The 16,776-nt window shown below is 37.8% G+C and overlaps 1 protein-coding gene and 1 pseudogene across 6 annotated transcripts in view; both read right to left on the bottom strand.

Annotated features, from left to right (window-relative positions):
* Positions 1-15,964, bottom strand: part of NCOA1 (nuclear receptor coactivator 1) — a 192,877-nt gene extending 176,913 nt beyond the window's left edge. For 4 of the 6 annotated variants that reach the window (XM_066378750.1, XM_066378755.1, XM_066378756.1 and 1 more), the window contains exon 1: positions 15,829-15,895. The gene's annotated coding sequence lies outside the window, so the exon portion shown is untranslated. Of the gene's footprint in view, positions 1-15,828 lie in introns of all 6 variants that reach the window. The other 2 variants (XM_066378753.1, XM_066378752.1) reach the window with 2 other exon arrangements.
* LOC136397453 (tigger transposable element-derived protein 1-like) lies at positions 4,708-6,462 on the bottom strand (annotated as a pseudogene).
* Positions 15,965-16,776: the final 812 nt, after the last annotated feature.

The raw sequence follows: 16,776 nt of genomic DNA, 5'->3' as shown, positions 1-16,776 counted from the left end.
TTTTCCACATCTATTTGTGTTACCTCTCTTTCTTTTGTATCCATAATATTCTATTTCCTCTTTCTTATTGGCATCTGAGGGTGGTCTTGTTGATAGCACTAATTAGAATTAATAAAGAGTAAAAAGTAAAAAAAAAAAAAAAAAAAAAAAAGGTAAAACACCCCACAAAAAAAAAAACAGTAATAATTTATTATTTCCCCCTTTTTTTCTTTCTTCTCTTTCCCTCCTCTCCCCTCCTCAGGGAAATATCGTGCCTATAATGGAGGGCCTGATTTGCGGTGAAGAGTTCAAGGGGCAAAAAAAGGGGAGTAGGGACCTACTAAATGCAAAAAAAAAAAAAAAAAAAAAAAGGAAGAAAATCTTAGACAAGCATAAGATGATTTGCTTGTGAGTGATGGTCAACTAAGAGATATAATGAGAGGGATAAGAGGGAACCAGAAAAAAGGACAAAAAAAGGAATAATAAAGAAGAAAAAAATAAAAATAAGTAAAAATCTGTTGTATTAAGTGGAGCGAAGACTAAATACAATGGAGACCTTGGGTTGGGAGGACCCAAAATGCCACAAAAATAAACAAACAAGAAAAAAACAAAAACAAAAGCGAAAAAGAAAAATAAAGCCAAAAAAAGCCTTGAGTCCCAAATTAACTAATTTGTTCGTGATTGAGGATTAAATGGGAGGAAAGTAAAACGAGAAAAGAAAAAACGAATAGAAAGGAAAAAATAAGAAAAAGAGAAAAACGAAGGAAGAAATAAAAAAGGAAGAGAAAAAAACAAAATAAAGCAAAACAAAAAAAAACAAAAGAGAGAGTGAGAGTTAAGTGTTTTGGAGTATAACCTTAAAGGAGGGTGAGGATGAAGAAGAGAAATAAAATGTAACACTTATGGGTAGTGTAGTTCAAGAAAAGGGAAGCATAAGATGGGCAGAGAATAGAAGGACCGAGGTGGAGGAAATAAAGGCAATAAGATAGAAGAAACAAACAACAACAAAAAAAAAATTAGTGGAACAAGTTGTAAAGTCTGTGGATTTTTCTTGATTTTGAGATGTTAACTTCTTCCTTTTTCTTTTCTCTCCCTCTTCCTGGTCGGTGACTCTGTACCCCAGGCTCTGCCCCTGTGTCACACTTAGGTAGGGATTTGCAGTTGATGGGATTCTATGGCAATGTCATATAATTGGCTTTAGTCTTGCTGGTAGTCAAGGCTTGTTGGCGTTTGCAGGGTCCAACGATGAGAGAATTTGCTTTCCTGGATTCTCTCTCCTAGTCCCCCCTTCCTGAATTAGCAGCCTGGTGATCCAGCTATAAGGCTGTCACTGCTTCTGCCTGGGGAGTAAGAGGCTCAAAGAGCTGGGAAATCCCCACTCTATCCCCACTCAGTGCAAGGCTTTGGGAAAGGCTCTGGCAGTCAGGGCCTCCAGTGTAATCAGGCGGGGGTGGGAGTCAATTGTTGTCAAGGTGACTGTTCAGCGCCTAGCATTCAGTTGGACCTCTCAACCCAGGCTTTCCACACTTTGTAGCCTGTTTTGGCTGGGAAGAAGAGGCACTAGTCTCTGCTTGTGACTAGTGTAGTATAGATCTTATTATCTGCCAAGTCCTTCTTGTTAGCGTTTATCCCTGAATATGGAGGCTCTATCAATCAGAAGTTGCCCCCACCCCTTTAGCGAGAGGCACTAAAAAATATCACGCCTCTTGTCTTGGGTCGCTGAACTGAGAGAGATCTTATCAATTAGAACCGAGGGTGCGCAGATTTCACGGGTTAAGTTAATTTCAGTAATTGGGTCGCAGCTGTGCTCCCGAAGGTATTTCAGGCTGCCTGCGCGCGCCCCTCCCCCAACGCTTGATTGTTAGCTTGAATGGCTGGGTGAGGTGCCCCGCCCACAGAGAGAATCTCCCAAGTAGGGAATACCGCCCTGGGGCCTCTCCCGCTCCCCCCGCTGCTGGCGGCTGGGGCGCACCGGGCGCAGGATGATGGGGCACCCTGGGTGTGCGGGCCAGCAGGGCGCTCTGGGCGCGTGGAATGCCCAGGGTACACGCGCGAATGGGGTGCTCCGGGCACCGGTGGCTGGCGACTCTCACTCGCAGTGCGCGGGCCGCTGGGAACGTTAGCGGTGCTCGGTCTGCAACTGGACCGGGCGCGCGCCAGCGGCTGCTCGCCGCTCCGGAGTGTGGGCGGTGCTCGCTCTGCAACCGAACCGGGTGCGCGCCTGCGGCTGCTCGCGGCTGCTCGCGGCTGCTGCTCGCGGCTCCCGAGTGTGGGCTGACTCACCACCACCACAGGCGCACTCCCTCGCAGCTTGAATGAACGTCCCTGCGGTAGCTTCCTCCACACCCTCGTCTCTCAGATTCAAGTGATAACAGTCCTTTCTCTTTCAGTTTGTGTGGAACTCCGGAATGCTCCGAGGATAAATTTTCCTGTTTCTAGTTGATAAATTTGTTGTGATTTTGGGGAGATCTGTCGGACGCGCTGCTCACGGCGCCATTTCCGTGACGTCACCCTAATTGTATGTTTACACTGCTAGACTTGTAATAGGCAGTGTTTCTTAATAATGTAAGAAATTTCTACTTTCAAGAAATCACCAAAAATTCTTGAAATTTATAAGTTATTTAAATCATTTCCATGTTAAACACTTCTATGTTTACTTCAATTGAGAACGTTAAAGGGATAAGATAGCTGAAAGTCACTCCATATAAAATACCATTTTTGGACAGAAGATAACTTGACTTTGAGTGATGGGTATGCAACATAATCAAATGTCAAAATAAACTGAAGATGTTTTCTCTAAACCTATGTACCATGACTGATTAATGTCACCTCATTAAAATAAAAAAACTAAAAAATTCAAAATAAATAAATAAATAAAATACTATTTTCAAAACCAATGAGACATCCCTCCTTCTCAAAAACAGTAAAATGTGGTTTGACTGGTAAGTAGCATGTTAGAACGGTTGACCTTTCTTGTATGAAACACTATATTCCAACTGATATATCTGCAATTACAATAACTTTCTAGGAGCCCTCTCATATCATCTGAACTAGCAAAATCCCTAAATCCCTGATTTTCCCAAATCTATGCTTTTACAGTTTATTTAAACTAGAAGAGTCATTTATTTTACTTTTTTATTCTGATTAAAAATCAGTTATTGAACTCTAACTCTAACTTTTGGTTTCACCCTCAAGAGAAAGAGACAGTGAATCCTGACTATACTGTGAGTTAATTTCAAAGTAAGCCTTACTAAGACTCAGTTTTCGCCCTGGCCGGTTGGCTCGGTGGTAGAGCGTCGGCCTGGCGTGCGGAAGTCCCGGGTTCGAATTCCCAGCCAGGGCACACAGGAGAAGCGCCCATCTGCTTCTCCCTCCCCTCCCCCCTCCTTTCTCTCTGTCTCTCTCTTCCCCTCCCGCAGCCGAGGCTCCATTGGAGCAGAGATGGCCCGGGCGCTGGGGATGGCTCCTTGGCCTCTGCCCCAGGCGCTAGAGTGGCTCTGGTCGCGACAGAGCGACGCCCGGATGGGCAGCGCATCGACCCCTGGTGGGCGTGCCGGGTGGATCCCGGTTGGGCACATGCGGGAGTCTGTCTGACTGCCTCCCCGTTTCCAGCTTCAGAAAAAAAAACAAAAACAAAAACAGTAAGACTCAGTTTTCTTACAATAAATATAGTAATAGTCTATATTTCACAGGGTTATTGGGATAGGATCTGAAAATATATATAAAGTATCACAGTGTCTGATATTACTATTACTATATTTTCTTTTTCTTATATTAGTTTCTTTTTTTCTTAAATTTAATGATCCCATACTCTTTACCTGACCACATTAGTTTTTACCCCCCCCCCCCATTTAAGATCATCTTCAGAAAAAATGTCTCAATCCCTTTACTAAATAACAGGTGTTAAACTGAGCACCTTTCAACTATGTTTTTTTGTTTGTTTGTTTTTTTATGAGAGAAAGAGAGATAGCAGACAGGGACAGAAAGGCTGTAGGGAGAGAGATGAGAAGCATCTATTCTCCATTGCAGCATCTTAGTTGTTCATTAATTGCTTTCTCATATGTGTCTTGACCAGGGGACTATAGCAGAGTGAGTGATCCCTTGCTAAGCCAGTGACTTGGGGCTCAAGCCAGCAAACATGGAGTCATGTCTATGATCCCACGCTCAAGCCCGCGACCCTGTGGCTCAAGCCAGGTGAGCCTGCACTCAAGCCAGCAACCTCGGGATTTCAAACTTGGGTCCTCAGCATCCCAGGCCAATGCTCTCTCCACTGTGCCACTGCCTGGTCAGGCTCAACTATGCTTAATCTTACATATCACCTTTTAGTTTCCACAGCATCCAGGTATATCTTGGAAAGTACAGTAGTTCCCCTTTATCCGTGAGTGATACATTCCAAGACCCCCAATGGATACCTGAAACCGTGGGTAGTACTGAACCCTATACAAGCATACCTCAGAGATATTGCAGGTTCAGTTCCAGACCACTACAAGAAGGCAAATACAGCAATAAAGTAAGTCACATGAATTTTTTGGTTTCCCAGTGCACATAAAAGTTATGTTTACACTACACTGTAGTCTACTACTAAGTGTACAATAGCATGATGTCTAAAAACAATGTCCACATTAATTTTAAAAACTTTATTGCTAAAAAACAGTAACCATCATGATCTGAATCATTAACAAGTGGCAATCTTTTTGCTGGTGAAGGGTCCTGACTCGATACTGATGGCTAATGACTGATCAGAGTGGGTACTTGCTGAAGGTTGGGTGCCTGTGGCTATTTCTTAAAAAAAAAAAAAAATGAAATTTTCTGCATCCTTTGACTCTTGCTTTTATGAGTGATTTCTCTGGAGTATGTGATGCTGTTTGATAATATTTTACCCACAGAACTTCTTTCAAAATTGGAATCAATGCTCTCAAACCCTGATGCTGCTTTATCAACCAAGTTTATATAATAGTCTAAATCTTTTGTTGTCATTTCAACTATTTCACAGTGTCTTCACCAGGAGTAGATTCCATCTCAAGAAACCACTTTCTTTGCTCAACCACAAGAAGCAACTCAGTATCTGACAAAGTTTGTACCATGAGATTGTAACAATTCAGTCAAATCTTCAGGCTACCACCCTCCTAGTTCTAGTTCTCTTGCTATGTCCACCACATCCGGTTACTTCCTCAACTGAAGTCTTGAACCCCTCAAAGTCATCTATGAGGATTGGAACCAACTTCTTCCAAACTCCTGTCACTGTTGATATTTTTACCTTTTCCCACGAATCACAAATGTTACTGATGGCATCTACTAGAATGGTGAATCCTTCCCAGAAGGTTTTCAATTTACTTTGATCAGGTCCACCAGAGGAATCACCATCTATGACAGATACAGCCTTATGAAAAGTATTACTTAAATAATAAGACTTTAAAGTCAAAATTACACCTTGATCCATGGGCTGCAGCATGGATATGTTAGCAGGCATGAAAACCCCATTAATCTTGTTGTATGTCTCCATTAGGGCTCTTGGGTGACCAGGTACATTGTCAATGAGCAATAATATTTTTTAAAAAATCTTTTTTTTTCTCTAAGGAGTAGGTCTCAACAGTGGGCCTAAAATCTGTAGTGAACCAGAGTGTAAGAAGATGTGATGTCATATAGGCTTTGCTGTTCCATTTACAGAGCATAGACAGAGTAGAATTAGCATAATTCTTAAGGAATGTAGGATTTTCAAAATGGTCTATAAGCATTGGCTTTAACTTAAAGTCACCAGCCCCTAACAAGAGAGTCAACCACCCCTTAAAGCTCTGGAGCCAGGCACTTAGTTCTCTCTAGCTATTGAACTCCTGGATGGCAACTTCTTCCAATATAAAGCTATTTCGTCTATATTTAAAAAAATCTGTTGTTTGGTATAGCTAGATCTTCTGGATAACTTGCAGCTTCTATGTCAGCACTTATTGCTTCATCTTGCACTTTTATGTCATGGAGACTGGTTCTTTTCTTAAACCTCATGAACAAACCTCTGCTAGTTTCAAACTTTTCTTCTGCAGTTTCCTCACTTTTCTATCTTCACAGAATTGCTCTGTCTTAGGTTTTGATTTAAGAGAATATTGTGGCTGGTTTGATTTTCTATCCAGACCACTAATTCTTTCTCCATATCAGCAATAAGGTGTTTTGTTTTATCATTCATCTGCTCACAGAGTAGCACTTTCAATCTCTTTCAATAACTTTTCCTTCCCATTCACAACTTGGCTAACTTTTGCCCTATCTCAGCTTTGACATGCTTTCCTCACTAAGCCTAACCATTTGTAGCTTCTGATTTAAAGTGAGAGATATGTGACTCTTCCTTTCATTGGAACACTTAGAAGCCAATGTAGGGTTATTAATTGGTCCAATATCAATATTTTTATGTCCCAGGAAATAGGAAGACCCAAGGAAAGAAAGAGAGGTAAGGGAATGACTGGTTTGTAGAGCGGTCAGAACATACACAAATTTCATTCACTAAGGTTGCCATCTAATATCAGCGCCTCAAAACAATTATTGTGGTAACATCAAAGTACACTGATCATAGACCACCATAACATATGTAATAATAATGAAAAAGTTTGGCATATTGTGAGAAGTACCAAAATGTGACACAAAGTGAACAAATGCTATCAGAAAATACCTGATAGGCCCTGGCTTGTTAACTCAGTTAAGAGTGTCATCTCAAAACAACAAGGTTGTGGGTTCAATCCCCAGTCAGGGCACACATAGGAAGCAACCAATGAATGCATGACTGAGTAAAAAAGCATATGAATGCTTCCTTTCTCCCTCACCTCTCTCTCCCTACCACTCCCTGTCTCTCTAAAAATTAATCAGTAAATAAAAAATTAAGCCCTGGCCAGAGAGCATCATCTTGAAGTGCAGAGGTTGCAGGTTCAATTTCTGATCAGGATGCATAAAGGAACAGTTTGATAAACCTGTCTCTCTTTCTCTCTCCCTGCCTCTCACTAATAAATAAATAAAAATAAAAAATTTTAAGAAAAAAGAAAATACCACTGATGGACTTACTCCACACAGAGCTACCACAAACCTTCAACTTGTAAAAAAAAAAAAAAAATGCAATATCCACAAATCACAATAAAATCGAATGTGCCTCTATATACTGCTTTTTCTTATATCTGCATCCCTATGATAAAGTTTAATTTATAAATTAGGCACATTAAGAGATTAACAACAATAATCACGAAATAGAACAATTAAAACAATATACTATAATAAAAGTCATGTGAATGTGGACTTTCTTTCTCTTTCTCTTTCAAAATATTTTACTGTACTTGACTCACTTTTCTGCTTGTGATGATGTGAGATGATACAATGCCTATGTGATCAGATGAAGTGCAATGGATATGCTGGACAAAGGGATGATTCATGTCCTGGGCAGGATGAAACAGGATGGTGCAAAATTTTATCACACTACTCAGAAAAGTGTGCAATTAAAAACTTATGAGCTACCCTGGCCGGGTAGCTCAGCTGGTTAGAGCGTCACCCCAATACGCCAAGGTTATGGGTTTGATTCTGGGTCAGGGCACATACAAGAATCAACCAATGAATGTACAAATAAGTGAAATAACAAATTGATGTTTCTTTCTTCTCTCTCTAAAAATAATAAGTTTTGAAAAATAAATAATAAAAGATGAATTGTTTAAGTCTCGAATTTTCCATTTAATATTTTTGGACCACACTTAACCAAGGGTAACTAAAACCTCAGAAAGCCAAACCATGGATAAGAGAGGACAAGTGTATTTCATCTTTCTACTCAAAGCTTTTGTGATAAGATAGGACAGTGAGTTACTATCATACACACACATTTCACTACTCAAAAATATCTTTTGCCTGACCAGGTGGTGGCGCAGTGGATAGAGCGTCGGACTGGGATGCAGAGGATCCAGGTTCAAGACCCCCGAGGTCACCAGCTTGAGCGTGGGTTCATCTGGTTTGAGCAAAGCTCACCGGCTTGGACCCAAGGTCGCTGGCTCAAGCAAGGGGTTACTCTGTCTGCTGTAGCACCACGGTCAAGGCACATATGAGAAAGCAATCAATGAACAACTAAGGTGTCACAACAAAAAACTAATGATTGATGCTTCTCATCTCTCTCCGTTCCTGTCTTTTCCTATCTATCCCTCTCTGACTCTCTCTCTGTCTCTGAAAAAAAAAACACAAAAAAAACTTTTATTTCTTACTATAGCCCAAAAAAGCAAACCCTTTCTTTTTTTTTAAATTAATTTTATAAATCAGGGTACATATGTTCAGAGAAAACATCTCCAGGTTATTTTGACATTTGATTATGTTGCATACCCCTCACCCAAAGTCAAATTGTCTTCCGTCTCCTTCTATCTGGTTTTCTTGCAAACCCTTTTTTAACATAAGTAATTGGTTATTCAATTCCAATAGCTAAGCCTCTCAATAATTATCACTGTCATTTGGAAAATGAAAAAATTCTTGGGCCTCCACAATTAACTAGTTTCCAACTAGTTTAATATCATTTTCAAAAACACTATTAAAGTTATGCTTTAAAAAAAAGTTGCTTCAGATTATTGCTATACAAAATAATAGGTGAACCTGGGTTGGAGGGATGTGGGTGGTGAAATACAGAAAAATAGCACAACTTTTAACTAGCTAGACCAGATCTTCAGATGGCCACCTTCCATGACCTTCAGGAAAAGGAAGTCTGTAATTTTAACCCATCACCTTCTCTTGAGGATGAAACCAAAAATTTTCCTTCTTATTAGAGCCTATATGCCTCCTTTAATGAAGTTTAGCTGTCTATGTCATAATGTACTTAGTAGTTGGCCAAAGAGAATTTTTTTAAAAACCCATTATTCTAAATGGGATAAATCACATTTCCCTAAATTGTTTCACCCGCCTCTTAATAAGCAAGTATTCTTTTGGCAACCAACTCTCACAATAATCTTTCTCAAACTCAAACTATTTTTAAAAATAGTTCCTTACAGAGAACACAGAGATTACTCATTAAACCACCATAAGACATTATCAACAGATTTTTCCCACCTGTCCCAGGCCTAGGACTTTTTAAAATAACTAAGCCTTATTTGTCCCTCCCCATTTAAAAAAATTTTTTAAAGAAAAATTTTGAAGAAAATTATGAAGTAGCTGTCTCTTAAACCAAGAGATATATTTACTAGATACATATTCTGTGCTAAACAGTGTACTAAATGCCTAATTTTGTCTCAGGTAACCTATGTAAAGTCAGGTGGGAAGTGATTACATAACACGTGTGGGGTTGGGGAAAGGAAGGAGTAATTTTATCTAAGAACAGAAAGAGTAATTTTATCTAAGAGTCACAAAGAAATTCAGCAAATAGGACCAATAAAATCAACAAGTAATTGAAAGTAAAATGAGCCATGAATAGGCTACAGATCAGGAGGTATATATAATTTTAAAAAAAAAACACTAGAAACTATTACATTACATTTTATTCTTTGGTTTCTGGCTACACACTAAGTTAATTCTTAGTCTCTTAGTAAGTAACTTTTATTTTGTAAAGGAGTAAACTCAACTGGACTCTGGATTACCTAAGTATTAAGACAACTTTCAAAATCAAAATTAAAAATGAAAACTAGTATTTAAAAGTTTAACTTCCAGTACATTGAAACAAAAAAAGGAAATCAAAGATGTAAGGATTAAAATAGAAGAATTAAAAATAAAAAGTGTTAAGGAGAGACACAAAACCTAAAGAAGACAGACTCTAGGACTAGAATGCCTGAACTCAAATCCCAGCTCTACCACATACCAGCTTCATAGCCTTGGGCAAGTTATTCTTCTTTGGAATTCTATTGAGAATCCAATGGGTTAATATGTGAACATGCTTAAAATAAAGCCTGGTAATTAATTAATAAGTACTATATAGTAAATCTGTCCTTGGTAGGCAATGTAATTTTCAATATAGAAACAGACTCAAGAAATGATTAGAAATAATAATTCAACTGTATTCTTATAAGCCAACAAAAAGAAAATGTAAATTTCTGGACTTCTGTCTTATGGAAACTTTCAAAAGCAGCTTAGAGACTAATAACAAGAATTACAGCACCCCCCCCCCCCACCCCTACCACCACAAATGCCTAGCTTAAACATTTATCAACTCATGGTCAATCTTGTTTCATCCCTACCTACCGCCTTCTCTCAACTCTATAAAATAACGAAGCAGATCTCAGACGTATCCTTGTATCCATCAATATTTCAATATGTACTTCTAAAAGATGGCCTTTTAAATATAACTACATACTACTATCACCCTTTAAATTTAACAAATTAAATTTGTTAGTATCAAATATCTGGTCAGTGTTCAAATTTCCCTAATTATTTCATAAATATTTATTCATTAAAATCTGGATCCAAATAAAATCCAAACATTGTTATTAATCTCAAATTTCCTCCTTCACTTGTTTTGTTTGTTTCCTTCAATTTATTTGTCAAAAGAAAACAAGTTTTGTGTCTCAATGACTTCCCCAAACCCTAGATTTTGCTGACTGCATCCCCCATTGTATCATTTTATTTGCTTCTGTCTTCTATGTTTCCTGTAAACACATAGTTAGATCTAGTGGCTTGATCTGATGCAGGTCCACACTCAATTTTTTGGCAAGAATATTTCGTAAGTAGTACTATAAATTTTCATTAAGAGAACCTAATGTCTGGTTGTCTTTCTATGATGTTATCAACCACTGATGACCTTTGTTTAGGTCCAGGAATTCATTACAAAATGGTGATGTTCTGTTTATCACTCCTTCTTCATTTGTTAACTAGAATACTTCTGAGAAAAAGAAATTTACTCTCCTCAACTATCTGGTTACCTTCAAGTACCATTGGTTCCTTAACATACTCCAAAGAATAGTAATGAGACTTTTTAAAGTATCATTATGAACTCACAGATTTAAATATATGTGATGTGACTGATTTATATTGTAGCCATACTTGCTGATGCTCAGTTTTGGCCAGCCAGAGTCCGTTCAATTAAACACCTTGATTGTTCTGCCATGCCCTATTAGTGTTTGATAACTTCCTTGCAGGATGTTCAAGACCCCAGGAATAGAATAAGCTTTGGCTATAAGCTACTTTCTTACTCAACTGATTTCTTTCTTACTTTTTATCTCTTTTTTTTTTAATTATTCAGCAAGAGGAGGGGAGGCAGAGAGAGACCCCTGTATGCACCTCCCCACTGGGATCCACCCAGCAAGCCCCCTAGGGGGCGATGCTCTGCCCATCTGGGGCCATTGCTCCATTGCTCAGCAACCGAGCTCTTCTTAGTGCCTGAAGCAGCGGCCATGAAGCCATCCTCAGTGCTCAGGGCCAACTCGCTCCAATCGAGCCATGACTGCAGGAGGGAAAGAAAGAGAGAGGGAGAGAAGAAAAAGGGTAAGGGGTGGAGAAGCAGACAGGTGCTTCTCCTGTGTGCCCTGACTGGGAATCGAACCTAGAACATCCACATGCTGAGCCGACACTCTTACTATAATGCCAACTGGCCAGGGCCTTATTCTTTATTCCTAAATTAAAAATTATTAATTCTTAATTATAAATCCCCTGTGTTATACATTCTGGATTTTATAACTAAATGTGGACCCAGAAATTATAGCAATATTTCTCACTGAAGTCTACTTTCAGTATTTCATTAAATGGCCCCCAAAAGCATATCCCACTCAAAATTCAATGTTTATTGCTTCAATTTGAGAGACTGAATCAAAAAGATTCCTAATTTATTCTCTACTGGCATTTTTGCTCTGAAAAGTATTTCTTCATGTTGTATTTCATAAATTGAATATGGTTTTTAAACATGTACAATAAAAACTCATTTTTCTTTGATAAAATTAATAAAATCATTAAGTTTGAGGAAATGATAAAACTCTTAGGGACTGAATTATTTTATGCCATAATTCAGACCTTTTATAAAATGCTCATACCTCATCCTGAACATTAAAACTCCTTATACTACCTGACCTATGGTGGCACAGTGGATAAAGAATTTGAAACCCCAGGCTTGCCTGGTCAAGCCACATATGAGAAGCAACTGCTTCTCACTCCCCCCAACCCCTTTCTCGCTCTCTCTCTCTCTCTCTCTCTGTCCCTCTCCTCTCTCTAAAATCAATAAATTAAAATCTTAAAGAAAGAACTGAAAACTCATGACACTATGGCCTGACCAGGTGGTGGCACAGTGGATAGAGTGACCTGGGATGCGAAGGACCCAGGATCAAAACCCCACACGGGCTCACTGGCTCGAGCGTCGTTCATAGCCATGACCCCAAGGTCGCTGGTTTGAGCAAGGGGTCTCTAGCTCGGCTAGAGTCCCCTGGTCAAGGCACATATGAGAAGCAATCAATGAACAACTAAAGTGCCACAACTATGAGTTGATGCTTCTCATCTCTCTCCTTTCCTCCCTCCCTCTCTCTCTCTCTCTCTATTTCTCTCCCACTTAAAAAAAACCCCTCATGATACTGTAAATATGAATTTATAAGTTCTGACTATTTGAAATACTAAATGTATTTGCTAAATTATGCTCCCTTAAAATCAGAGAAATGTCATTATCAATAATAAATATTTATTTTACTAAAAAATGAATTAGCAAACATGTAAAGCCCTGTCACACTGCACAGCTAGCACATGTCACTGTGGAAAAGCAGGATCCTACTTGACCATTCCTTCATAATACGCTAAAAAAAACATGGCTTTAATGGCTAAAAATTGCTAAATCATAATTAGAAATCACATTAATGAACACCAGTTCTTCTCTCTGACAAAAGAAGGATATGAATTGATATCCTGGTGCAATTTCTTACAGACCAAGTGCACCTTCCTTTCAGTTAAAGTAGCTGGGCTTTGATCAGAGGAACCAATGCAATTTTTCCAGGTAACAATGGCTTTAAAAAAAACAACCAACCACTACCAACAACAAAACAAAGCAATGACAAAATATTCTTCTACAGGAGTGTGTGTTTCTCAGTGGTAACAGTAACACATCTATATGAAGTGCTGGTATGTCCCCTGCACATCAGTCCTTTCATCCAACTGAAAAACAAAAATTCTGCTAGCATGCACACATGACAGTAATTGCTTTTCCAGATGGTATGCCTTTGATAAGGGATTTTTGCCAAAAGCTCATTTTACTTTCTCTTCAAGCATAATATTTGTCATTAACTTTGAAACTGGTTTTACAAGCTTCTGAGTAGTAGTGTGAGTTGACCTGCTTTTTTTTTTTGCTACAAGAAGAATAACTGTGATTGATACTTCAGTAAGTATGGTCATCTCTGTCTTTAGCAACATTCTTTAATTTCACACTGAAAAGCATTTTATATAATTTTATATACTTATTTCATTTTTCATCACAAGTCTAAAAAGTAATTATCATGGGAAAGGAAACTAAGACAGAACTATTAATTCAGTTCCCCAGGGTAGTATGAAAATAGAAAAATCAAATCTTTTGCTCTATTGTAATAGCAAGGGAATACCTATTTCCTTATTTCTTGTTGAAATTTGTTTTCAAATGTTTTCTTGACTCCAAATAAAGTATTTCTAAAAGGTACCACATTACTTAATGTGAACTGTATTCCAGGACATAACCTTACAAATGTTCTTGGGCCTTAACACTTTTTTGCTTTGTTTTAATACCCCCCCCCCCCGCCATACACACACACACACAAAAAAAAAATCCCACAATCTCAAAATCTAAAGACCTCTCAAAAAATTACAAAAAGATATTGTCAAAATGTATTATGTAAAATTTCTGAGCACGAGTTTGTGAAATTTTCACTTTTTCATTTTCAAAAGGAAAAATGACAACTATCGATATTAATAGGGATGTCACTTTGCAAAAGCTTGCAAATGAGTGGGGAGAAAGAAGAAATTGATGAATTAGAAATCGCTAATTAAAGATTTAAGCAACTAATTTGGCTATGTGGCAGTATTACAAATAGAATCATAAGTAGTTAACAATCAAAACCAGTTAGTCAGCAAATTCACTTGATCCAAACTTCCTACACCCTAATCTTCACTTTTGTTGAGATCTGAATATACAACTTAACTATATTCCTTAGAAAGAAATCCAAATTATGATTTTATGTGCTCATTTTATGATTGCTTTTAGTTTTCAGATGAGTGTATTTAGCCTCCTCAGCCCTAGAGTAAACATTTTGAATGAACAATGTCTTCAACTTCATTCATAATGAAGTTATAGAATAATTAATATTCTTCCACATATCTAAAATCATTCTTTGCAAAGCTCAGACATTCTACTAATATTGTTAAATGAAAGTAAGAAGGAAAGATATTTTAAAAATTAAGGAAAATGGTTCTGATAATAAGGCAAATTATGAAAGTAAGAAGAAAAGATATCTAAAAAATAAGGGAAATGGGTTCTGATAATAAGACAAATTATATATTTAATCATGATTACCACTGATTCAAAATGACACCAAGGAATTTTAGAGAAGTACAGATACATCTACTAGTTGCCAGGAAAGTTTTATAACTTCTCATCAAACAACCCAACTCTTTTTAATTTGTTATTTGATTAAAGGTAACCTTTCTTTGGCAAAAATGACTCAATTACACCACCCCCTTCTAGAAGGTAATCCATTTTTTATAACAGATGCAATCTTGGAATTTTTAAATAACATGGATTTTTACTATTTTAGAATTTATTACTTTATATATTCTTCTTCCAAAACAGAACAAAATGAAATTAATAATCCCAATAATAAGAGGTACAGTTTTCTCAGATTTTCATCTTGTCCATATTTAAGCAAAATTCATTTATAGACCTCTGTAATGTATACAGGGAACCAACCAACTTGGTTCTTTCCATACCTTCCCTCATACTTGGAAAAATATAATTTAAAAAAATTTCTGATTTTTACATGAATGCCTAACTATATACCCTGTTGGAAATGTATATGTATTTTAGAAAACTAGGAAGCACTGTGCTTGTTTTCCATTAATATAATGTTTCCTTTGATTGTTTTCAACAGTCTTTAGAGCAGGGATCCACCCCACAATTTGGAAGTGTCACTTGATTTTCTAATTACATACTTGGCTTTTCTGGTCCAAGTGAAACTAGCCAGGCCTGACCTGTGGTGGCGCAGTGGATAAAGCATCGACCTGGAAATGCTGAGGTCGCCTGTTCGGAACCCTAGGCTTGCCTGGTCAAGGCACATATGGGAGTTGATGCTTCCAGCTCCTCCCCCCTGTCTCTCTATCCTCTCTCTCTCTCTGTCTGTCTCTCACTCTCTCCCTCTCTCTCTCCTGTCTAAAATGAATAAATAAATAAAAAAATTAAAAAAAAAATAGTGAAACTAGCCCATCAAATTCCAAAGGTCCTATATATAGGCACAGTCTACAGGGAATAAAAGTGACAAATACTTCTTGGTGAATAGAGAACCCTTAACTTTAGGAGAACAGGAGAGAAAGGTTTCCCAATCAAACTAAAAGACTATCACTAAGATCTCTTGTATCATGTGAGCAGACTCTGTTAGAGTGCTGATAGTTGCCCATCTCAGAGGGTCAGAACATAAATAAAATAGTTATTAAATTGGCATTCATTTCAGTTCTTCTAACATAGTTTAATGAGTCTTAATCTGCACTTAGTATATACCTTAATTTCTTATAATGGACACCCTTTCCTAATTGTAAAGACAACCTCCATTTAAAAGCTGAATCTTTTCTTAGGGGGGAGTGAGCCAGGGTAGGGGGTGAACTCTCTTCTCCAAAAGCTAACCAATCTAACATAAAAATTTAAACTTATAAAATCTATATATAGAAATAATTATTAAATGACTGCCAAAGAGTCAAATTAAAATAAAATTGTGTCTCATTTACCTTAGAAAGGAGAAATTCTAAATGTCGGTGGCTTCATTTGAAAGTGAAAATTTCAACTGCAGGATTTTGCCTGATGGTCCTTGATTTTATCATCAGAGTCAGTTCCAGTTACATTTTCATTAGTATGGATAGATCTAAAGTAGGAGAAAAACAACACATTTAGTCTATTGAAAACATTAGATTTTAGATATTGTGATACATCATTATTTTCCTATAAGCAAACAAAGATTCTTATATAGATGCTTTAATTGTTAAAAGGAAAAAAAATGACAATTCCCATCCCTGTCCCTACTAAAGATTTTAAGAATTAAAGTTAAAGATTAAAGGTGATAAAAAAGAAAGAAAGAAGAATGTTGATAAGAGATAATTAGTTACTAGCTTTAAAAAGGTCAGGTCCCCAAAGTGGGTATGCAGCAAATTGGTATTTGCTTTGCCTTGGTATTCCAAGGGACAAGAGGCTAGACACCATTAGCTCACTCATCCGAGTTGCTGATGTCATCCCAGCAGTAGGAGTCTCAGTACCCAGTTTCAGGTAAAATGGAACAGTAAGAGGAAACAGGATTTCCAGCAGAAGATAATCTCTAGGATAAAGAAGCACCCAGTATGATAGCTACTATTTGTTCCTGGGTCATTGGCATTGGGATAAGACAAATTGAATTTTACTAAATTAATGGTGGTGCTGTATCTTCCCATTCCACCTCAAAGCTGAGTCCAAACAGTGGGGTCTCTGCAGACATAACACAACTCTTAAGAAATGTGAGCCCTAACTGCTTTCATTATTTAAAGCTTAAGTGCTTTAGGCTTTACACCCAGGATTACTATTGTTCCCTTTAAATCACAAGACACATGGATCAGGCTCCAGAAACATACCACAACTCAAGTCAGGAATCTTCTAGTTAATTCTACAAGTGGCTCTCACCCTTGTCACTCTTGGGCTTTATTTAAAAC

This window comes from Saccopteryx leptura, chromosome 3, assembly GCF_036850995.1.
Source record: "Saccopteryx leptura isolate mSacLep1 chromosome 3, mSacLep1_pri_phased_curated, whole genome shotgun sequence".
Lineage (NCBI taxonomy): Eukaryota > Metazoa > Chordata > Mammalia > Chiroptera > Emballonuridae > Saccopteryx > Saccopteryx leptura.
This window is presented reverse-complemented; position numbering and strand designations above follow the sequence as displayed.